Source organism: Peromyscus maniculatus, chromosome 5 (assembly GCF_049852395.1).
Source record: "Peromyscus maniculatus bairdii isolate BWxNUB_F1_BW_parent chromosome 5, HU_Pman_BW_mat_3.1, whole genome shotgun sequence".
Taxonomy (NCBI): domain Eukaryota; kingdom Metazoa; phylum Chordata; class Mammalia; order Rodentia; family Cricetidae; genus Peromyscus; species Peromyscus maniculatus.
In genome coordinates this window covers 113,442,741-113,467,580 of record NC_134856.1, presented here as the reverse complement: position 1 = coordinate 113,467,580, position 24,840 = coordinate 113,442,741, and the positions used below count along the sequence as shown (strand labels likewise).

At 39.1% G+C, this 24,840-nt stretch overlaps 1 protein-coding gene and 1 long non-coding RNA gene across 3 annotated transcripts in view; one reads left to right on the top strand and one right to left on the bottom strand.

The window, feature by feature from the left end:
- The window catches only part of Gmds (GDP-mannose 4,6-dehydratase), a 557,612-nt gene that overhangs the window by 379,244 nt on the left and 153,528 nt on the right, over nucleotides 1-24,840 (top strand). The window lies entirely within an intron of this gene.
- Nucleotides 1,327-9,561, bottom strand: LOC143273452 (uncharacterized). The gene is made up of 3 exons (XR_013051548.1): nucleotides 9,497-9,561; nucleotides 8,709-8,885; nucleotides 1,327-3,879 (listed from the first exon to the last, which is right to left on the bottom strand). It is a non-coding gene; the product is annotated as an uncharacterized LOC143273452 (long non-coding RNA).

Here is a 24,840-nt window from a genome sequence, read left to right as displayed (position 1 = left end):
CAATATTTGGCAATTTTACAGCTATGAACCTAGGCTATTGTGCTTTAGAATGTAATTTATTAAGCAAATAAAAGTTGCACTGGTAATGGTCCTGTTAAATCTTGGGAAGCATTGAGCTCCAGACCCCATACAGCTGTAGAAGTTTCATACTACTCACATACATCTCATATGTCTGGACACTAATATTTTACACTTACTTCATGGTTTTATTTGTTCAGTTGCCTTTATATTTTTGATTGGATTCTAACCAACCATTTTCATTTAAGATGTCATCAACTTTGAGTAGTGAGGGAGGAGCCTGAAGAAAATGAAATTAATATACATTTTTTAAAAACATAAATCCCTCTTTCTCAGATATGACATTTAGTTAATCCACGCTATAAAGAAATACCAGATGTGTTTGTGGAAAACACTGGTTTAAAGGCATCTAAGGGAAATAAAGACAAGGACCTAAAAGCTGTTAAGTTACCCAATGGAGAGGCATAGTAAATACAGTTAGATATGGATGTATAGTTTGTGTGTGGTTACTTAGACAAGAGTATGCATGCACCAGTACAAGTATAAGTGAGCACACTTACAATTTCACTTGAAACTTTCATCTCTGTCACTATGTGGTAAGCTCGACTTCAGCTTAATAATTGATAGCATTCTAGCCATCCTTACATTTAGTGTGTATGGAAAAAAAGGAAATCTTGAAATTCTCAACAAAGTTAGTTAATCTTTTTCTAAATAGTAACATTGGGCAGCACTTACTAGTTCTTGTATTTTTAAAGTTAGAAATTTATCTGCTTTGGGATAATTATTCTTCATATATGTCTAAGAGCACTGAGCATTAGACTTGATAAGTTATTTCAAACTTAACCAGTTTGAAATGCTCTCAAAAAGTTGAGTCCGAGCTTCCCACTTTCTCCTAAATGACTAAGATGAAAGCTTCTTCCTATTTGCTTTTTAAAACTGATCCATCAAAGTTGAATATACATATGGGGTACCATGTGATGTTACCCTGCATCCTCCTCTTTATCAACTGTGTGCAGATTTCCTAACAGAGACAGCGCCACGAACATGCCTGAGCACATGAGCAAGTTACTCTGCTGCTAACACTTGATTCTACTTCTTAGGACAAATGGCAGTCCTTATTCAGAAAATTATTGGCCCTTTAGCTTTTTCTTATCAATACCTAGTTTTTATGTAGTCTAGAAAACAGTGTTGTTCTCTTCTAGTTGTGGTAGTATTTTCTAGTCACTGAGCTGTCTGTTCACTTTCTTTATGTTTTCTTCTCATGAACATTTTTTAGTGTCAGAAAGTCAGTTCGTCTTTTTTTTTTTTCCTTTGTGATCCTTCCTAAGAAATCCTGGGTTTGCTTGCAGTCATGAGAAGCTACTCTGTTTCCTTGAGAAGCTATGATTTACCATGGCCATGTATGTCTGTGATCTACGTCAAGTTAATTTTATGCATAGTGAAGTGGGCCAGCATTCTTCCAGCCAGTTGCTCTAGAACCTGACTGGAAATATTTTCTCTTCCACCAGTGAATGACTTTGACACCTTTGCTTAATTAAAAATTAGAATAAATACAGATGTGCTAAGCACTGTGGTAGACACCTGTAATCACAGCACTGAAGAGGCTGAAGCAGGAGTATTGTGAGTTATAGACTAGTTTGGGCTATGTGAGACCCCCATATCTCAAAAAAGAAAAAATAGAATAGTTAGATTTTTAAGACTCTTTCCTTGATGCCTGCTATCTTTTTGTGTACTCTAATATATTGCTAAAAGAAGTATGAGAAGTGGACTCAGCCCTTTGTGGAATTTACAGTACCTGGACCTTTGTTTAAGGCTGAAGCAGGGAAGGAGGCCAGATAAAAAGCAGTCCTGAATCCAGAAGTCCCAGGATCATGCTTGGAGAAGCACTACCTGGCACTGTTAGAATGCCTAATGGGAACTTCATATAGCAGCTGGACAGAATACCTGTGACCCCATAAAGACAGCACATATATGGGGCCTGACAGCACATCCAAACAGATTTTTAATGTCTGCTTCTCCTACTCAAAGAATCAGCGTATCTTAAAACATTTAAGTAATATAGAATACATAGTAGGAAATGGCACATAAATATTAATTCACAAAAATTAATACATTATAAGATAAATTTATAAAATATTGAACATCTGAAAGAGCTAAACAAATACGTTACATATATAGAACTTGTTATAAAGATGACTGGTCAAAATGCAGGGAAAACTGATGATGGGGTACCCACTCTCATTTACAACACAACACCTACATCTAAGACTTGGGTAACATTATCGAAGAGTTAGTGGGAAGAACATCAGGGCCAGAGGATGGGGACATCTGCTGTGAAATAGTGTCTTCTACATATGATAGGGAAGCTACACCCATGAAATTTCAAAAATACAGTCACCTAAACAAGACCTGCACAGTAGCAATACCAGTTGACATGCCAGTGTGGATGAGGAAAATCTCACAATCTTCATTCCCAAATGAAGAGCTACATGAAATTAATGGCTGCTGAAATGGGAGAATCAGTCTTCCTCAGGGATATGACCCTTGGTAGGTTATCCAGTCTTAAGAAAGTATATATTTGAGCAATACTAAATGGGCTCAGCAGGTGTGTGCGTGCTTCTGCTTGTGTGTATGTGTAACAATAACTGAAGAAGAGGCCATGTATTTGAAAGGGGGCATGGGAAGAGTTGCAGGGGAAGAAGAGGATGGAAGTACTGTAAATACAGTATTCAGATATGAAATTCTCAAAAAATTAATTTAAAATAAAAAGACAATATAAAGATAGAGCTCTAAGTTTTGTGTGATTGAAGACAGACCTATCACCTCACAAATAAGATGAAATGGGGGCAAATTGGCCCTTCCTGATAAGTACTAAGATACCTGTCTTCATTTTGCTTTGAGATACAAAGCCATTGGGCCTATTTAGAAGGTTGAATACAAGATAACTGGTGCCTTGTTTAGTGTTTTCTCTCAAACAAAAGCTTTAGTGTTATTGAAGCACTTGGAAACTGTTCTGCTAAGTTACTAAAGTTCTGTGCCTTAAAGTCTAACAGAGTGCTAAGGAGATATTAAGGCAAGCCAGGGAGATGGCTCACTGGGTAAAACATGGCAACCATAGTTAGATGTTAGGATTCCACACAGGGAAGGAGAGGGCTGACTCATTCAAGTTATCCTCTGACTGTGATACATTCTTTTTCCATGCACGTGAGCCCCCCAACCCCCACACACAAATTTAAAGTATAATAAAAAATGTTTAAATAAGATATTCTGGTAACATTTCAGCTATGGTTGGAAATAAGCAGATGATAGTAAGCATTTTTAAAGTTTTAAAACACAAAATAGATAAAACATGCATGGCATGTAAAAAACAAATTCCATAATTTGAAGTGAAAGCATATATGGAGATAAAGAAGAGTTTTAGTACTCTGTGGTAGAAGAAGCACCTTTCAGCCTGCTGGCAACATCTGAGAGGAACAGTATGCTCTGAAGGTCGGATTCCCTAGCAAAATTGGCATAAAAGCTGTGGTCTCCACACACAATCCCAGAAGTATCAAAGAGGAAAGCGGAGAGTAGCAAGGTGTAGAGGTGTTGAGACCAAGTTCCAGTGGTGATGTCAAACCTCAGACTAGGCCAAGGTGCTCCTGGTGTGGCAGGGGCCTTGGGCCACTAGTTGGATGTGATTTCAGACTGAAGGGCAGTGCAGGGTGTTACAAAGGCTTCTGTTAGAACCATGTAGGGTGTGATAGGTTAAACCCTCCAAGGAGCTTATACTCACTGGCAAGCTGTAAGGAGAGTTTTCTTGTTCCTGCTTCTTCAGAGCAAATGAATCAAACTGACCATAAAGCAGTTACACAATGAAGACTGTAAAACAAACAAACAAACAAACAAAAATAACAAGCTCTCTCCAATCCAGTAGTGGTCTATATGTGGGGGATCTGGCTTGTTCTGGTAAACAACCACATTTCATTTATCCTTTCACTGAAACCCCCTAGGATTTTGGCAACTCTTTCATAGTGCCTCCTCACACTCAGAACCACTGAAGGACACGTGAGCTAAAAGCATGGAGAAGAATGTGCTGGTGAATTCACTCCCCCAGTCGCAGCACAGCCACTGTATCCTGTGCTTCAGCGTGTGCAGGGTTAGATTTTCTTATGAATGCCCCTCCACTCTCTCCCACCTCATTTCCCTTCCGTGTAACCAAATCCGCCCAGCAACTGGAGGCCCAAACAATCTTGTTAACTTAAAAGTTTTCCTGCAGATTTATTGACCCGGTAGAGTTAAACAGAGTAAGTGTTGATCAACACCTCACAGGTATTTCTTTAATTATTGGACTGGCATCTCTGGGGCCTAATAAAAATTTGCAGTGAGAGTTAGTAATAAAGTGACTATTTTATTTATTTGTGGGGGAGGAAGCTTTTTAGTTTTTCTAAAAGAAACCTCTACTTCTTCCCATAAATTGTAGCTGTACCCTTGATAACACCATGGCTGAACAATAAGGTCTCCAGGACTGCTCACTGAAAGAGATTAAACTATAATTAAACTACACTATGAATAAAGGAGAGTTGGGGGGTAAAAAGAGGAAAAAAAACTGTGGTTTTCATAAAGCAGAAAAGACGTACATGGACTGGTGTTTACAGCCCAGAAACTTTTTTTCCCTTCTTGACTACAAAACAGTCTTATTTTTAGCCAGCCAAGGTTTTGCAAGAATGCCGTATCAGTCCCACAGTTCTGTGCTTTGAAATAATTGCACCAAGCTGGTCCCAAATCAGCAGTAACTGACTGCAAGGCAGGAGGGAAACATTGCTCAAATGCACAGTGCTGATGAAATTTGCCATAACACTATGAATTATGTCGGCTGCCTTTGTGAGGTTCCACATAATGGGAAAAAAGAAGTTAACTAGATCTTAATTGAACGTACAGCTATATAATATCCTTTTGTTTAGGCTCAAAAATGGATTTTTTTAAACCTTCTTATCAGTGCAGCTATTAAATATTGTGGCTCTCCAGCTATCAGTCTCCGATCAGCACAGTTAGTGCATTTTACCTTCCAAGGAAGTGCACTTTGAGCCAGCTGGAGCACGAGAAATGGAGGAGCTGGAGAAAGTCATAATTGAAACAGGCGACTGCACAGTACAGACAGGAAATAAAAGGAAGACTGGCCCTCCAACGGATTAAATTAGATGTTTCAGATTCAGACAGTATCAGGAAAAAAGAAGACTTATGTGAGAGGGGGGAAAGGTAACAGTAAGTTCATTCAGTTGAGCCCCCTCCTCCTCACACTACATATGTTTTTGCTGGAATCTCACTGTGCCGCCCTGTAGAGCAGCCTCTGCGCTGCCTTGATGCTGCCAAACAACAGTGAACAGGTCCCTGCCTTAATGTCACACTATCCTCTCCCTCCTGCCTGCCCTCTCCTTAGAGGCCTTTGGGATTCTATTTCCATAAATTAGGCATGAAATTATGTTGGGCTGAGGATACATGATTTCAGCTGTTTCATAGCTAGAAAAGAAAATCTTTTAGACCTAAAGCAAAAACATTTTTTAAATATACTTCCTGCCTATTAGTTTGAGACATGCCTATTATAGAGAATGCATACTTTGTAGGAACTTTCTTCTTTCCTTTTGATCTCATGGAATTCTGTCTTGTCCTTCAGTTCAGGTAACATTTACTGAGTACCAACTGTATACAAGACCTGACTAAGTAGCATCTTTGTATTTGAACACCAAATACAGCAGTACTGACTTATGTGCAGTTCACATTCCTAAGTGAAGACTTGTGTTTCAGAGGCTTTTACACAGCAGACTTTATTTTGCATTGGAATCAGCTACTGAAACTGGTTCAGCATTTTCTTGTTTCTCTTTCCTTGTGTGCTTCTGCATCTTTGCTTTTCTATCTAAGCAAATACAGTAACTATTTAACAAGATTTGTTTTAAATATCCAGTTCTGAGTTTGTTGCTGGAAGTAGCTGAGACACTGTCTTTTAAGGTGAGTACGCATATCAGTGTTATAGGACCTAGTGCCCCTAATAAGGGAGGGCAGATAGCAATAGACAAGGACCTTGCTCTGAGATGGATATGAACACATGGATGGATAGGAAATGAATGTAGAATTCAGTAAGCTCAGAAATCTCATCTTTCTTCATTGTCTTTTCAAAGCTAATAAACAGTGTTACTCCAGAAAGTAGATTGAGTTTTGTTGTAAAGATAGAGGACTCTTTTCTCCCTTCTGTGACTTTCTGAGAGCACATACCACAGTGTTATTGGAGCGTGGCCCTTCTGCATGGGGCTGACATGGAGGCAGGCCTCCTTTGCTCAGGTGTGGTGGCTGTTTAGCTTCTTGAATTGAGCCCTGAGAAAATTCCCATGCAGACATCTGCTTCATTTGCCCTGTTTGCTGATGAGGGTGAAGTGGGACTGGGGCCGCAGCATTGAGTAGGTTTCACATGGAAAATATTGTGGGTTGCTTCCACTCCAGCTGGACAGCTTTATACAGCTATAAACCTTTATTGCTGCATTAAGTTCTGTTCAAAGGGTATGAATCTCTGATACTCATGGTCCAACAAAACTGTTACCAATTATCTACTGAACAGCTACCAGGATCAGCAACGTGGACAACAGCAACAACAAAATGTATGTACTGAGCATTCTCCAGCAAGACAGCATTCACATTCTTATGAGCTTGCCTTTATAAATCTAAAAAGAAGCTAAAAATTCACCCTAAACACCATCTTGCATTGCTACCTCACAGAGCATACTTTTCTGTTCTTGAAAAGTAATTTCAACATAAATCTCAAAGAATGAGGGAATTTTACAGAGAACCCTGTTTTCTGAAACTGTGAACATTGTTCCCATCACTGGCCAGTGTTGAGCCATTCCCAAGAGCACAAGGAAGCAGATTGTGTCTTCAAAGTGTCACTTTCAGGAGCAAGTGTGGAGCAGCAACTGCCGGCTGCTGAGAACTATTACCTCTGGAGCTCTAAGCCCAGAAGTGCACTTGAGGATTTGTAATCCTCAGAGCTCTCTTCCTCTGTTCTTCCCAAGAGTTGCCTCTAGTAACAGAATGTCCTTTGGTGGGCTTGGTCCTTGGATGCCCAGACCAATGACTGCATTCAAATTCAGAATTACATCTATTTATTTCATTGCTGTGAACTGGCTGTGACTGTTTACTCCTCCAGAAGAGCTGATTTCAGTGCAGTACCCTGAAGAAATTAATAATAGTAAAATCTGCAGAACTTTGTGCCATTTGCTTATAATGGTACCTCTTTGGGGCCTCACAGTAGCCCTCCTGAAAAAAGTTGCTGTTATTATCCACTTTTACAGATGAGTCAACTGAGACTCAGAGGCTTTGGGAAAGGACTGGTATTGTGATCTGCGTTGTGAATACAAACCTGGGGTTGCTGGAATTCACACCCAGGGCCCTCAGAACCAGAAGGCTCATTATTTCTGGGTATCACATTACTTAAATTGGACCCCTTTACTTTGATGATGAAGACCTTGATGTTCAGAGGGAATGGTTTCTAAAAATAAACACTGAGTGAGAGTAAAGGAGAGGGTGAAGGCAGCTCCAAGATGACTCCATGATCATTCTCCTGTTCTTCTCTCTTCCAGAGCTAACCTGGGGAGCTCCAGGTGTAATTTTTAGTTTTAAAAACAAATGGGGGCATGCATGACCTAGCAGAACCTGTGGATAATCTGAATTAATCTCCAGCCCATGTAAATGTGAGGACATAGCAATGTTTCTATCTATTCAGAGAGGGTGTCCTCTAGTTAGCACATATAGGCATAGATGCTTGAAGGTGGTTTGGTAGTTCTCATCCTGAACTTCCCACGTGCCTGACACTTACGTTAATTAATAGTTATTAATGCATAGAATATGCAGTTCTCCAGAACCATCTTTCTAGAGTCTTTTCTCTGGGTCTAATCCTCTTCCTCCTTAACATCTTGCCAGTTTGCCTTCCTCTCCTTAACCTCCTAGGGTCTTAGGGTCAGTGAAATGGCTGAGCAAATAAAAGTATCTGCTACCAAGCCTGAAGACCCAAGTTTTATCCCCAGAAACAACAAGGTGGACGGAGATAAGTAAATCCTTAAGTTGTCCTCTGACCACTCACTGCACATGTGCTATGTATGCCAGGTGTGTACACATAAACATATACATATTCATAAAATAAATAAAGAAAAATGAAAGTATGGCTTGATTATAATTTTCCTACTGTGTTGGTTTGAATGATAATGGCCCCTATAGTCTATGTTTGAATACTTGGTCCCTAGTGTGTGAAATTGTTTGGAAAGGATTAGGAGGTGGGGGTCTTTTTGGAGGAGGTGTGTCACAGGGGACAGGCTTTGTGCTTTCAAAAGATACATGAAACACTGGGAAGTTGAACTGGTGCCTAACTAGAAGCTTCACCACTATTGATTATCATTTATGGTGCTGGAAAATACTCACACACTGCTGGGGCAGGGGGCAGTAATCTATATCACTCAGCTACAAACCTTGCAAGATACACAGGTGCAATAGTGGCACAAATGTTAGGGAGTCACCAACCACTTTTTAAATTGTATTTAAATGGAACCCATAGCTGACCCTGCTAAAGTGACCAAAACCTGAGAATAGATTGCTCAGGGGCCTATGAGAAAACCTTATACTATTATTCTGCTAAAGAAAGAGCAACAAAATGATGTCGGATGACATACCGCTGTATCTGTAGATCAGTGCCTTGCCCAGTTGATATCAGAGAAGCTTCTTCTTGTAGTAGATGGAAATTAACACAAATACCCACAACTGGACAATATGCAGTGACTAAGAGACTTTGGAGCACTTAGTCCTAAATGGGATGTCTTCATTGAACCCCTCTCCTCAAGGTTAGGGATCTATGTGAAAAAAGGAGGTGGAAAGTTTATAATGGCAGAAGGCAATGGATGACTCCAAGGCCAGTGTCATCCAGATACCACAGAACTGATGCACATATGAACTCACAGAGACTGTGTAGCAAGCACAAGACCTGTACAGGTCAAGCCAGTCAGGTCCTAGCACTGAGAGGGGGTAATGTACATTCGGTCCCACCTCTGATCAAGAAGATTTTTGCAATTGATAGCCACTGGCAAAGGAGAAGTAAGTTTTCTACAATGGAGTAACACTGGTTATATCAACACATGCCAGGGCAGGACCATGCACAGGATTAGTTGGCCAGCACAAAACAAACTCCATAATATTTTTGTGAATTTTTTGTTTCACTCATTTTGGCATATTTTTATCTTAATATCTTTTGCTTGTTTGTTTTGATTTTCATTTCCATGGGGGTTTTGTTTTTTATTTTTATTTTTTTGTTTTTGTTTTTGAGAGAGAGCAGGAACAAAGTTGGATACATAGGGAGGTGGAGAGGATCTGGGAAGAGTTTGGGGAAGGATAAAAACATAATCAAAATATATTACATGAATAAAATTTAATCAGAAAAATAATAACAATACAAAAAGACTCATACCATTCCCACTATGTTCTCTGTCTCTTCCTCCTTCTTGTGGATAGAGATGTGAACTCTCAGCTGATATTCAAACCACCTGCTGTCATGCCTTCACTGTGACATCATAAGACTCTATTCCTCTGGAACATAAGCCCAATTAAACTTTTACAAGTTGCTTTGGTCAAGGTGTTTTATCAGAGCCATAGAAATATCTACTTTAAAAAGAAATGTTCCTGGGATGGTGAGATGGCTCAGTAGATAAAGGCACTGCCATCAAGCCTGATAGCCTGAGTTCAATCCCTGACCCCACATACTGGAATGAGAGCACTGAGTCCTGCAAGTTATCCTCTGACTTCCACAAACATGCTGCGGCATATGTACAATATACACACACATACAATAAATAAATATATAAATAACTTTATTTTTTTAATATTCTGATCGAAGTTATCACAATTTCAAGACAAAATCAGATCCCTTCCCCTTACCACTCTAGCTCTACTTTGTCCTGCAAGATATCCTGGGGGTTGGTAGGAGTGAAAGTTTAGGGATTTTAATTTAGAAGATAGGTAGTGGCCACCGAATGTCTCTGGTGGCTCATGGAATGTTACCAGCCTGAATACTGTATGTATGACAAAAGTAAGTTTTCTAAGCAGGTTCTGCTTCTTGCCAGACAAAACTCATGTGGCTACTTAAGAAGCATGTTTTGAAGCAAGCAAAGTTCAGGTTTGTGTTGCTATTGATGTGTCATAGCCTGTAGTTCACACTCAAAGTGTTGGTGTCAATAAAACTTACTCCCCAAAAGCATCAACTGCCAAAACAACAACAACAAATGAACTCCAATGGCACAGAATGTTCTAGCAAGCAGAACTTTATAATACCCTCTCTGTTTGATTCTTACATGACATTTATCGGGAGGATTCCAAATGCAGAACACACTCAAAGAAAGGAGTAGTAGATGTTTTGAGCTGCTAGAGGAGGAATATTCTGCTGCTTCTAATAAGAGGCCTATACACTCCTCACTACATTTCAACTCTAGTATAGCCAGGTACCCTCACAGAGGCCAAGGGCCTGCACAGGACTTCTGGTTCTGCAGACTTAGGTCTTATACATGAACAAAGAGCAAAAAGACTGTCTTTGTACTTCGTTTTAAATATGGTTGCTTTTATAATTTCCATTATAATCACTTACCATATGGAAGTGAGTTTTTCCATGGAGCATCTACAGCTCTAAATCTTTTCCCTAAAGACGAGAGAGAGAGAGAGAGAGAGAGAGAGAGAGAGAGAGAGAGAGAGAGAGAGAGAGGTGCAATTAGAAATAAAACAATAAATTAAGATTTAGGCAAGGCCGAGCTCCTTTACTATGAAATAATAGTTATAGAAATTTAGAAATTTCTGGAACTACAGAAAGAATGTTTGTCTGACGGTAGTACAGATGGAGTGGAACCAGAGCTGAAATGTAGCAGCATGGTCTTCTTTAGCTGCTTTGTTCAGAAGCTGCCTCATTCCAGAAGGACTTATGAATGTGTAAAACCAAGAAATAACTGTGACATTCCTAACATTAGAACCAGAAAAATGAGTTAGAGACAAAATTGAAACAGAAAAACCCCAGTGTCCTGGCTGTCACCAGAACATAAGATTCCTGGTCTCTTAGCAAATCTGTCCTGGTGTGTGCTAAGGCATGATCTTCTAGTCATGGAGAAGTCCCCACTCTAGCCTTCCCTGATGCTCTTTGGAGTCATTGTCCTTTAGAGCATAAACCTGGGAACCAGACTTCCCACGTACAGTTACTGGTTCTGCAACTTCCTAGCTTGAAATGCCAGGTAGGTCTGAGTTCTTTGTGCTTCTGTTTTCTGCATTTGTAAAGTGAGATAGTACTTATTTCACATGACCTAGAGTTGATACCATTCACTAGACACAGATCAGATTTCTCAACTTCATAGATGGTTTAATGTCTTAAGTCAGATTTCATCTTATGAACTTATGTCAAGGAAGTGTTTATAAAACCTTCCTATTCTGGTTCACATTTATTTAAAAGGGAATTTATGAGTTTACCCGAATTTCTTGTAACTGTTCTGAAGTCATCTAGAACTCTCAGATTTAGGTTTACTCGTATCTGTATCCCTTGAATTGTCTCTTGTTTCCTAAAACCATCTTGAAGTAGATAAATACATCATTTTATCAAGATTTTTAAGACTAGTATAGATCATAGGATACCTAAGAATTACCAAGAAATTTTCCCACAATTCTCTCAAAAGAGACTTCAGGAAATCATGAGGATATACATGAAAAAAAATGGAAGAAAGGCCTGATGCTTAAAGATACGAGGATTATAGAAAATATTGAGGACTGAAAGCATCTTATAAGAGCTCCCAGAGAGATCTGAGCATGCTGATACACACCTGAAAACCTTAAACTTGGGTAGAGGCATGAGAATAAGGAGTTGAAGGTCATCTTTGCTACATAAGGAGTTCAAGGCTACATGAGAGCCTGGGCTACATGAAAGTATGTCTCAAAAACAAAGAAACCAATAATAATAATAATAATAATAATAATAATAATAATAATAATAATAATAATAAATGGGAGGGACTGGACAAATGGCTCACTAGGTAAGCCTGTTGACCTGATTTGGAGTTTGATCTCCAAAACTCACATGAAGATTAAATAAGAGAACTGACTCCCAAAATTGTCTTTTGACCTCCATACATACACTGTGGTACATGCAGTCCACATACACATCATTTATACACCTACAATAATAATAAATACAATTTAAAATATTTTAAATCACAAAGACTTTTATGGAAAAAAGGAAATTATTAAATGAATTTTAAAGAAAATTTCCCAGATTATGAATAAATATTATATTCTTTTTGTTAATAAGGACTATGAATCTTGAGATCATAGTAGCTAGGGAATGTCCAGTTAAGTGGATGAACACATATTTCTTAGCTAATAACATACTGTGAAATTTACCATTAGAATTAAACAGAAAAATCCTAAAATTCCTAGAAATCTTATACCAGAAAAATGATGAAGAGCAAATATAACATTGTTTCATTGAATGAGAAGTCAATAAAACAAAATCATCTAAATTTTGGCAATAATTTTTAATCTGAAATTCTAAACTGATATTTGCAAGTATGAATCATTTTAAAGTGATAATATTCCTTATACTTTTCTGAAAAAGCTACTCAAGGATATACAACACTAAACAAGGGAATATACAAGTAAAAAAATGAAGGTATAATAACCAGGAATAGCTGAAATAACTCATAGAGAGGGAAACTCTGAGAATGACATTAAAGAGAATTCCAAGAAGGCAAAAGCTTCAGGCCTAGGTCAGATATTTAGTATTAAAAGTAGAGCGCTTGTTATCTCTAGGAGATTAAAAATAATAATAAAATGATTTTCTGATGATTTAAGGACACAGAAGGTTATGTAGAAATGTGTTTTATAGCAAATTAGAAGGTATGAGAAAACTGATGTAGAGGAAAACTAAAATTGAAAAAAAAAATCCCTACCATTCTAAGAGTGATGGAAATAGGAATAGGTTTTTCAAATGAAAGAAAAATATTATGATATGTTATGTGATTTGGGAGTAAGCAATACTTAGAAATTAAAAGTTGCTACTCTGAATATAGACTTAGCCAAAAATGAGAATAAGAGAGAAGTACATTTTAAAGGATAGAGATACATGTATATGCTAAAAAAAAAATCTTAATGTTTCAGTAGGAAGATAATAGTTAGTGTATAAATAAATTTATCAGGACAAATAGAGTAGATATGTTGTATAGCAAAATTATGTTACAGGGGGACTCTTGAAAGTTATACCCGGTTAAAAAACAAAACAAAACAAACAAAAAAACAAAGAAAAGGGGATCACTGTTTTTTCTTAAGGTTTAGCACTATTGACTTTTATGGTAGTTATATGTAATGTTTTAGTTAGGTTAAAAATTAATTTTAAAACAAATATAACTAGACTATGGTAGCATATACTATATTATTATAAAATGTACTATAATTCTAAACTCAGTTAATACAATATAATGACATAGACAGCAGCAAAGAAAACGTAATTTTAATTTTCACCTTTACTAAACCACTAAGATGTACATTTTATTCTAGGAAGAATTATACTTATTTATTTATTTATTTGGTTGGTTGGTTATTTTTTGTTTGTTTGTTTGTTTTTTGTTTTTTGTTTTTTCGAGACGGGGTTTCTCTGTGTAGTTTTGGTGCCTGTCCTGGGTCTCACTCTGTAGACCAAGCTGGCCTCAAACTCACAGAGATCTGCCTGGCTCAGCTTCCCAAGTGCTAGGATTAAAGTTATATGCCAACGCCGCCCACCTAATTTATTTTATTAAAAGAAAGAAGGGCATTGACTTCTCATTACTGCTGTAATTAATTGCCTTAAACATAGTGATTTGAAATATCATTGTTGTTGATGTATTTGTATTTCTCCTCCAGATTCATGTAGTAAAGCCTTCACTCTCAATCAAACAGCATTTGGAGATGGATCCTTTAAGAAATCAGTACATTTAAATGAATTCATGAAGGTGGGGCCTTTGTAATGAGATTAATGGCCTTGTCAGAAGCCTTCAGAGACATTTAAAGACATACCTCATGAGGACACAAAGAAGGCTATGTACCAAGAAGAGAGCTTTTACTGGAAATCCACCATGACAGCTAGCAGTGTGATCTTGAAATGTTAGCCTGTGAAGCAGTGAAAAACTAATTTTTGGATAACTTCTACCAAGCTACTCAATATATAAGCTCTTTTGTTTGGGCAACTCAAGCAGTCTAAGAGAAACACAGAGCTAGGGATATGGCTCCATGGTGGAGTACATGCCTACCATGTGATGTCCAGGTGCTAGGGATGATCTGTAGCACCAACAGAATCACCACCCACCCTTACAAACAGACTCATCAGCTTGCGGTGATGAAAGTTCGAAGTTCAAATTGATCTCGCAAGCTTACACCAAAGTCTGTAGCAGAGCTAGTTACACTCTGGAGGTTCTAGGGGAGACTGTTTCCTTGTCTTTTCCAGTATATCCTTCACCCTCTGCTTCAGTTATTACTTGTCTTTTCTGCCCTGGTGACCCTCCCAAGTTTCTGATAACATTGGGTCTTCCAGGACAATTAGGATCATTTCTCCTACTCAAAATCCTTCCTCACTTCTACAAATCCCCTTTAGTCACGTAAAGTAACATTCTCGCGAGTTTGAGAATTAAAGTGCAAAGCAGTTGAGGGACCATATTCATCCGCCATAAGAGGTGAAAGCGGGGCAGCAGCAGGATGTGTGCTTAGGATTGTTGTCCATGAATTGAAAATTCCTTTAAAACTACACACAGCCCTTGCTGCCTGTAAATACACATGAAAACTCAGATTTAATTATAGTCAGACTTTCTCTTAGAATGGTACCCCCCAAATAATGACTAGAGACTTATTATTAATTATGAAAGCTTGGCCTTTAGCTTGTTTGTTCCTAACTAGCTCTTATAACTTAAATTAATCTTTTTCTATTAATGTACATTCTATCTCATGGCCTTTTACCTCTCCTCCACTTGTATGTCTGACTCTCTCCATGTCTCTCTGGTGTTTCTCCCCTTCCTCTGATTCTTCTCCAGTTCCTCTCTCTCCCCAGAAGTCCCACCTGTTCTCTCCTGCCTAACTTTTGGCCTTTAAGCTCTTTATTAAACCAGTCAGAAGGCACCTTTCACACAATGTGAGCAAATATCCTACAACATTTAATTTTGGCTATAACTACTATTGAAAACTTGGATACTTTGGAAAATTTGAAAAATTCATAGAAAATATGACTTATAAAGTTGTCTCCTTTCAAACAGGTAGATAAGCCAATGTTGTTTTGTTTTGTTTTGTGTTTTGTTTATTTGGTTTTTTTTTTTTTTACTTTGTAACCTGGATCAAACTTGGGGAGTTTATTCCCAACAAATTTAAACACAGTATAATTTGGGGAAAAGTTTCCTGGTGTAATACAATCCCCAGTGCACAAAGAAGTGTAATTACAACAAAACTTAACTCAGGCTACAGAGTACATGTCATTTCTTCCAAGAAGATGGGTTCTAGAGATAGGCTACCTGTTCTAGCTTAAGGGCCTAAGGAAGGGTATGGTCCAGACTGGGTCATACAGATAATGTAGAGGTCATTTGGGCTATTAGCCACCTCTGGTCCTGGTTATAGGAGCTTGAGGGAGCCTCTGGCTATACAGATAATGTAAGGGTCATTTAGACCATTAGCTATCTCAGTCCTTGTTGTGGGAGCTTGGTGAAGCCCCTGGCTGTAACAGTCATTTAGATTACTAGCCACTTCCGGTCCTGATTGTAAGAGCTTGATATGGCCTGGCCAAACAGATAATATAGATCACTAGGCTGTTAATTTCCAATTCCCAGCTTTCTGGATGGAGGAACAGGTTTTCCATCTTTCCCATTAGAAAGACAGTCCTGTGTGCTGAACATTCATGGTATCCTTTGAGATCTGTGGGTACAAGGACCTTCATGTTGTGCTTCCAACACCCAATCCTTTTCCTCCCACAGTGTGCACATAGGCTTCCTCCTAGACAAGCCAATGTCCTCCTCCTCCTCCTCCTCCTCCTCCTCCTCCTCCTCCTCCTCCTCATCCTCCTCCTCCTCCTCTGTTTTGCCTCCCACTACCCTAGCCTGGGGCACCAGTAAGTATCTGTATTTCAGTCCTCTGGGCATGCTCTGCTTTAAAACCGTGGCAGCCACCAAAACCTTAAGTGAAGGGGTTTATAAGCATGTGTACCACAAGAAAGACATTTCAAGTAATATTCTCTTTTCTCTAGTCAAGCATTTGGAGCAGCTTTTGGATTTTATTTATTTCTGTTCTAGGTCTAAATGCTCTTTTTGGTATCCAGGAAAATAACTTTACCTGCCCCACCAAATAAGAATGTTCAGCTGTCTAGGTTTTGTTCTTCCATTTTCATATATCTGTAATGAGAGACTTTACATGTTAATTGTCCTACAAAAAAAGTCAAACCAATTAATGTAAAAATAGGCAACTTAAAGCCAAGTGACTATTTCATGGCCTGTTTTTCCCATTCTTTTGAGTGAACTCCCAATTCATGCAGCCAGGTCAGAGCACCAATGAGAAGGGGCCTCTTGTGCTCAAAGATGGACTTATCGCATGGTTAGCAGCTGGGATTTACATGGAGGCTCATTAAATAAAACAGCAGTGGCGGCTCCCTCCTGCTGAGTACACTTGGAGGTACAGTACCTGAGCTCTCACAGTCCTTGCTGCTCTTTGCTACTTTTGTTTTATGCCTTTCCCATTTTTCTGTCTGTTCTTGACATTTTCTGACCTCACAGTACTTTTATTATTATTTTTATTGCAACTATAACAATGATAACTTAAGGGTCTGATTTATATGATGGCAACTTGGCCAGGGGGAGACTAAAGCCTGCCCCAAAAAATGCAGTAAATGTTCAAGTCTATTAGCCTTTTGTTTTTATTAAGTGGGAAACTTCTATTTTGTTTTGCCCAAGTGAGTGTGGAGAGTCATGAGTAACTGCAGGATTGCATTTGCTAGTGGTTCTGTCACTATGAGTGAGTGGTAGAGGAGAGGGAAGACTGTAGTGTGTCAGTTCAGGCCTCATAAACACCATAGTCAGTCAGCTCCCTGATTGTATTTCTGTTTCTGAGGAATAATAGTCATCCTTTCCTTTGTTTTATTTTTCAGTGGAATTATTTTAAAATTATTCTAAAAAGTAAATGCATAAATTATTGGCCTATTGTCTTAATTGTGATAATTCTACATGTAATGTCTCATTTGGAATATATCAGTCCTACTGTCACAGTAGAAGGCAGGAGAAGGGTTTGTGAGTGCTATTACGATCTTCTACTGACCTCAGTCCATAGGAAGCGCACTACTTGGCTCAAACATAGACAGCACCTGGGTAGAACACGTTCTCACAGGTAAAGGCCAGAATTGAGGTTGCTCATCTCAAGAGATGGCTTAGGAAACTGGGATTCTGAGGTCCTACTCCTCCCCAGGAAGCTTTGACAATGTGACCTCACAGCATGTGCATAAGCATCCCATTCCCAGAGGTAGAGCCCCACTCTTGCCCTTGCCTTCTGGCCCAGGTTTCTCACAGGTGTTAGCCCACAGCAGACTTGCCCTCCTAGAATCTCTGTCTCAACCATGCTCATTAAATGCTTATTGTGATGGACATTGCCACTTCCATTCTTCTAGATAGTAGTTACCAACTTTATAATGGCTTTGATTCAAAGAACATTGGTAAACCAAGTTGAATTTCAGTTTTGCTGCATTGCTAAACTTTTTTTTTTTGTTTTGTTTTGCTACTAAAATAACATCATTTTGTGCAGGATATATGGCTTTGACAGTTTAATATCTAAGATCTAGATCTTCATTCTCCAAATGCTCAGTCTGCACAATGGCATCATGCAGAAATAGTAGCACACTGGTTGAGTTTGGTGGTGATCTGGAAAAATAGTAGCACACTGTTTGTTTGAGTGGGTGTTTTCCCTTTACCATTTTCATATTTGCTACATCACTCTTGATGAAATACTTGAACTGTCTTACTTATGCATTAGTATGTGCATTTAACTTTGTTTCCAGGAACAAAGGACATTTCCACCAAGGGTATTTCATCCTTGCATGGGAGTAAGTGGGTCCTGGATGGTGAGTAGAGATTAGAGCCCTTCTGAAACCCACCATGTATATAGCTTGGTCCAGTTATTGGCACAAGTGATAGTTCTGACAATTGTCATAGCCATCTCCACAGTCCAATTTGTTCTGAAACCCCTTCCAAAGTGTCTTTCCACTGGCTAGGTTAGGGTGACTAATTATGGTGAGACAAGATCATAAGAAGTGGTGCAAGCCCCAGCTGATCTGTTCCCATGGGGATCTAGACACCTATCAAATGATGTATCTTAGGTTAACCCAGAAAAAGAGAGAGAGAGAGAGAGAAAGAGAGATACATGGAAAGGAGAGAGAGAGAGAGAGAGAGAGAGAGAGAGAGAGAGAGAGAGAGAGAGAGAGAGAGAGATACATGGAAAGGAGCTAGGGCCCACAGCAGACAGTCAATTGACCTCCACATAAATATAAGCTATTTTTCCAAAGAATCAGACCCACCACTGGCCTCAGCATCTTCCAAGTCAGGCCTTATATAATAACTGTGTCCAAACTGCCAACAGAAAGAATTCATGGACATGGAAACAGCTATTTTTGGAAACTAAATTTTGAGGAAAATTTTTTTTCTGTTATACGATAATAGTTTACCAGATCATCATTTCTATAGACTATTTCCAATAAGTGAATAAGGTTCAGATCTAAACCTCACCACACTTGCACACTTATCACACCATGGCCCCATATGCCCTCCATTAGTGAAAATGTTGGTGGCACACACTCTCACCCAGGATGCCAAGCTTGAGCCACTTCAACGTGAAGCTAGTGAATTTTATCTCCTTTCTAATGATAAAGCACCCAAGAATGTCAGGATTAAGACTCTGGGAAATTCAAGGTAAACATTGTTTTTCCCTATCTGAGGAAGATGAAAACAGGCTTGTACTCTGTTATAATTTGCTTTTCTGTTGATTTGATAAACACCATGATCAAAAAGCAAATTTGGGGAAAGGGTTTATTTTATCACACTTCTAGCTCATGATCCATCATTGAAGGAGTCAGGCTGGGAACTCAAGCAGGAACAGCCCAGGAACCATGGAGGAAAGGTGCTCAGAGGCTCACTCCTGGATCTCATTCTGCTACCTTTCTTATATAGCCCAGGCCCACCTGCCTAGGGATGAGATGGCCCATAGTGGGCTGGGCCCTCCGATGTCAGTTATCAGTCAAGAAAATACCATCAAAGACATGCTTACAGGACAGTCTGGTGGGAGCAGTTCTTAAATTTAGGTTCCTTCCTCCCAGATATGCCAAGTTGTCAGTCAAGATTAATCATCACAGGCTTTGCTGTCCATGATCCATGCTCCTTTGTGCTGTTCCCTCAGAAGTATTTCCTGGTGCCTAGTTAGACCAGAATAGAATCGGTCATTTCCAATCTTTCTTCTCCCTCTCTTTTCCTATTCATTGATTAGAAATGAAAGTCTCTGAGCCCCTAGGGGTAGAAAGATTCACAGGTTTAAAGGACTCTGACCTCTGAATCAGCACATGGAATACTCTCTTTAAATATCCACCTGAGAAGCTGAATAGTTGGGTCAGTGGTTAAGGCACTTGTTGCTCTTGCAGGGACCTGGGTTCAGTTCCTAGGATCTACATGAGGGCTCACAGCCATCTAGATTTCCAGTCCATCGGGGAATCTGACAGTCTCTATTGACCTTCCTATGAAGGTCTTTCTTTCCTTTGCACTATACATGCATATGGTGCAAAGACATGGATACAGACAAAAAAAATAATTAAAAATATATGTGACTCCAGCTGAAGCAAGAGCAAGAATAGAGAGTGCATGCCTTTTGGTGGGACTACCTTCAAGCTCTAGCACTGTACTCAGAGCCACTTTTCACTGTTGAGCACTTGAAATAAGGCCAGTCTGGCATAGTCTTGTGACATGTCCCTCATTTTTTTTTAATGTGGCTACTAATGTCACATATATAGCTAACTAACTGCATGTGTGGTAAACAAGGTCATGACAAGGTAGAGATTTCAGGGTTCCTCTGTTATAGCAGAATATAATCTTAGCAAATGAATTGGTTCATTGATGTATGATCTCACTGACCAGTTCTTCTGGGCATGACTTCTTAAGCTTTTCCAATTGTAGCCCCTTCTTGCCCACAGAACATATTTATGGTCCTTAGTATATAGGAATATAAAATAGGTATGCAATTCAGACATTGATATTAATTCATAAAGAAATTAATTTTAAAATAATTGCTTAGTATACATATAATTTTACTGTGTGTTAAAGATCAAATCAAATTTAAATATTATTGAGACATATGTGAGACATATTTTACATAAGGAATTAAATCTTGCCTGAATATTTGATACTATAGGACACGGCATCTTCAATGCTTTTCAGAGTTGATCAGTATTCTGATTTTATAATAGTCAGTACGGAAAGTACCACTTCCTGTAGAGATACAATACAAAATGCAAAAATATGTGTGAGAACATTTCAGAAATTATTTGCAACTTTGTCCTTATCTCAAGTCAAAATTTATTTAACCATTTTTTTGAAATCACAAATCAATAATTCAAACATTCTAACAATACAATCTAAAGATGTGCTGACTGTAGACTTACACTCTGAAGAATGAGAATAAGAAAATAATACAAATTTTTTTTTCTCATAAACCATTCTGTCATGTCATTCAATGCCAAGGAACACTTCCTGAAACTTCTCAGCTCACATTTGTACTTTTTATAGAAACAGAATGGTTGGATCCCATAATAGCATCTGATTGTATGTAACTTATGATTCATCTGATAAAACTGTTTTGTCTTGCTACTTGTCAGCATTTTTCTTAGTCCACTAACTGTAGTTCTGGGTTTTTTTCTTTTTAATTTCATGTTGAAGATTTATTAAGAGTACAAATAAAAACATCATTCAGTCTTATTTTTCAATTATAAACCATCTGGATTTGCTATAGCCAAACAAGGAGCTTCATGAATTATTTCCTTAATCCTGCTTGTCTAATATAGGTCCCTGCTAGGAAACCATGAGCTGATGTTTTAGGGATCAGAGATATCACTGCAGCTTTATCTAGCACATTTTTATTTCTATCCTTGCCCTGTGAGGCTGCAAAGTCATCCTCTGTGCTTTTTCTAAGAGATAAATTATCAGTATAATACAGATTATTTTTATACCAAACATAGTGTTGAAACCTTTTCCCTCTTAGTGCTTTCTGAGTAGTAATGTTCAAGGAGGATTTCAGGTTTAATTTGTTAAATTGTTGACATCTGCAAAGGTGTATTTGTAGTAAATCAGAAAATAGAATAAGTCATGAAGTACAAAGAAAACCCAGCTGCCCTGTGTCCTAGTCAGGTTTCTCATCCAAAAGAGGCCTGAGCCTGATTCTGTGGAAGCAGATACAAGTCACAGGACAGAGCCTTGTGTCTAAGAGTTCCTCTTCAGCAGTCTACCTCCTGATAAGCCTTTCATTTTTTAAATTGTTTAAGGCATCTCTGCTCAGGCAGACTGTGCTCTGGCCTCAGGCAGTCCTGCAGCCCTTTTGTCTGCTCTGACACTGGTCTCTGCTCTGCTTTCAACACCAGATAGACCTAGGATCAGGAAGACATGCAACATCCTGGCCATGGCTAGAGAGGGATTGTGAGCATGTACAAATGAACTGTCAAATGTCATGCTAAGAAATCCTTTTTAAAAGGGCAGTTATGCATAGCCCACCGGTAACATACAAGGTATACTTCTAGGGGCTGGTAGTAGAATATTTGCCCACCAGGAGTAGGGACCTGGATTTGATCCCTAGCACCACCAAAAACAAAAGGAAAGAAAAAAGAAGATAATCTGTTTCTTATTACAACAGATTTAACTTCACGCTGTCTTGTGGTTGTTAGGGTTTAGGTCTTAGTTTTTTTGTTTGCTTGGTTGGTTTGGTTTGCTTTAATTTTTGGTTTTTCGAGATACGAGTTCTCTGTGTAGCCCTAGCTGTACTAGAAATCCTTCTGTAGACCAGGCTAGCCTCCATCTCAGAGATCCACCTGCCACTGTCTCCGGAGTGCTGGGATTAAAGGATCTAAATCCTAACAACCTACCCTACCATCAGAACTCAAGGACTGGAAAGGGCAAGACCTTATGATTTACCCGAACTAACCTTAACGTAGTACATCTTTATTTGTCACAAATAAACGAAAAGCCTGTGGCCTTTTGGTGTAAATCTGGTCTCATTGGTATGCTGGAATAAACTGCATTGTCAGAGAGTCTATACCTAATATTTTCAAATTTTCTCTGCTATGTGTTAAAATTCCCAGGTTTTTTAAAAAAGATTTATTTTCATTTTAATATATATGAATGTTTTCCTGCATGTGTGTGTGTGCACCACTTGTGTGCCTGTTACCCATGGAGGCCAGAAGAGGGACTCAAATACCCTGAAACTGGAGTGACAGATGCTTGTGAGCTGCCATGTGCCTGCTGGGAGTCAAGCCTGAGTCCTCTGCAAGAATAGCCAGTGCTCTTAACCTGGAGCCATCTCTCCAGTCCCCAGCTTGCCAGCTCTTAAAACAGCTAAATTGTATCTAGTCCAGCAGCATGGTCATTTTCTTTGTGAACCAGCTCTTCCCAAGGAATAGGAATAATGAGTATCTTACTTATGGAGTTGATCATGCGGGAGACGAAACATTGCCCCATCTTCAGGGAGTATGCAGTCTCCTGGGGCATGCCTAGGTGTGTAGACAAAGAAGACATCAGCATTTCCAGCCTCAGGCACCTCAGAAGGAAGACCACACACAGACAAGATAACTCCACTAGCAAGCTGTTTAAAATTCAGCTTCCCGGGCACTTCCTTTTGCTCTTCCTGACAGAATAGCACCTCTCTCAGGCTTGCACTGAATATAGTAAAATATCTTGTGGGTAAGGGTGCATCAACCACACTGTAGGAATTTAGTAAAAGTGTTTTATAAGTATTCATTTTATTATGATCTATGTTGCCATCTCATCCCTATTTATCCCTTCCTAATAATTTCTAATATTTGCTTTTGTCAAGATTTAGACTGAACAAGTACTAAGATTCAGACACAGAGCTTTAAGGCATTTCTGTCCAAAATCTCCTGGTGAAGACCTTTCATCCCCTTGTGGGTGATGCAAAGATTGTGTTTGATGTGGTCCCATTTACTCTAAATGTGGATTTTTATTGGTCCTAGCCAATAAAAATCTAAATTTAGAATAATTGTTAGGACCAATAAAAGTCAGGAACTTAAAAGAAACTATTAGGAGATTAAGGTTCTGGAGCTTTTGGTGGCCTCTGATGAGATAGTAAATAAGTTTCTGTAAGAAAAAGTTAATGTTCTCAAAGTTTGAGCTTCCCTAAGAGCTGGGGAAAGTGTTTCTTAGTAATCACCTAGGTTCGGTATGGAGCCTACAGTACTTGTTTTCTCTTAAACTATATGTTAATTGAGTCTCCCTAGAATTTTCTTTTGGACTAAGTTGGAATGAGGAAGTTAATAAGTGAATCAGGTCAAATCCTGTGTGTGGACTAAAGAGGCTGAGTTCTCTCCCCAACCCCTTGAAGTTTCAATAGAATTCCATTGAATTAATTTTACTCATAATAAAATCCATGGTGTTTCAAGGCTGCTTCAAGATTCAGAGCCTCTTGATCCAAGCACAACAGCCTGTTGGTGTGCAGTCTGTTGAACTTGGCAGCTAGGCCCAGGGGCTGGGATTCCTATTTGAAGTTAGCCTATTACACTGTGCTCATCAGTATTTCAGGACAGCTGGGATTCTCTGAAAATCAACTTTTGGGGGCGAGGGGGAAATTAGCTTGAAAGGATTGTGCCACTTTTAAATTGTTATTCCTACAATCTAAAGTTGTAAAAAGGCCCCAGGACCATTAAGAATATTTGAATCTGGTGACTCATCTTCCAGTACTAAGTTGAAAGGAAAGGAAATTCTAACCAGCAGGGTTCATTCTTGAGGAGAATCACAGCAGGATGTTATTCCTTGACAATTCAGTAGGCTTATCCACCAAGTGATTTACATGAGGGGACCAGGGGGACATTATCCTAGGAAAAAAGTTGGCCTGGAACAGTAGAAGGAGCCTGTTCTGGAGTTGGCCTCTAGCCACAGCACTGAATCCACCTGAGGTCAAGTGGGCAATACCCTCTAGGGAATAGGTGGGAGGTAGGACAAAGCCAGTCCTGAGTGCAAAACAGGGCGGCTCTTACCCAGGCCTCAGTAACACAGCACCAGGAACCACTCTAGAGAGAACAAACAACCAGGAAGTTCACCAACAGCAACAGAGCCCACACTGAGCTTTGTCACTTAACCCAGAACCTGAGTCAGCACAAGGCACCTCCAAGGAAGGCCATGAAACCAGAGTGCTAGGCAGGCCCAAAGAACCCTCTGTTGGAGACCCACCGCTAATCCGAAAGCAGGAGACCACTTGCTTTTTATTGGTTAGCAGAGAGCTTTTTTCTTTTGTTTTTTTTTTTTTTGTTTGTTTGTTTGTTTGTTTGATTTGATTTGATTTAAAAAAAAAAAAAAAAAAAACAGGGTCGCTCTATACAGCTCTGACTATCCTAGAACTCACTATGTAGACCAGGCTGACCTAACACAGACATCTGCCTGCCTCTGCCTCCAGAGTGTTGAAATTGAAGGCTTGCACCACCAACTTGGCCAGAAAGCTTTTTCTAACCAACAGGTTTTTTGTGTTCCCTCTCTGAGTCCTGCT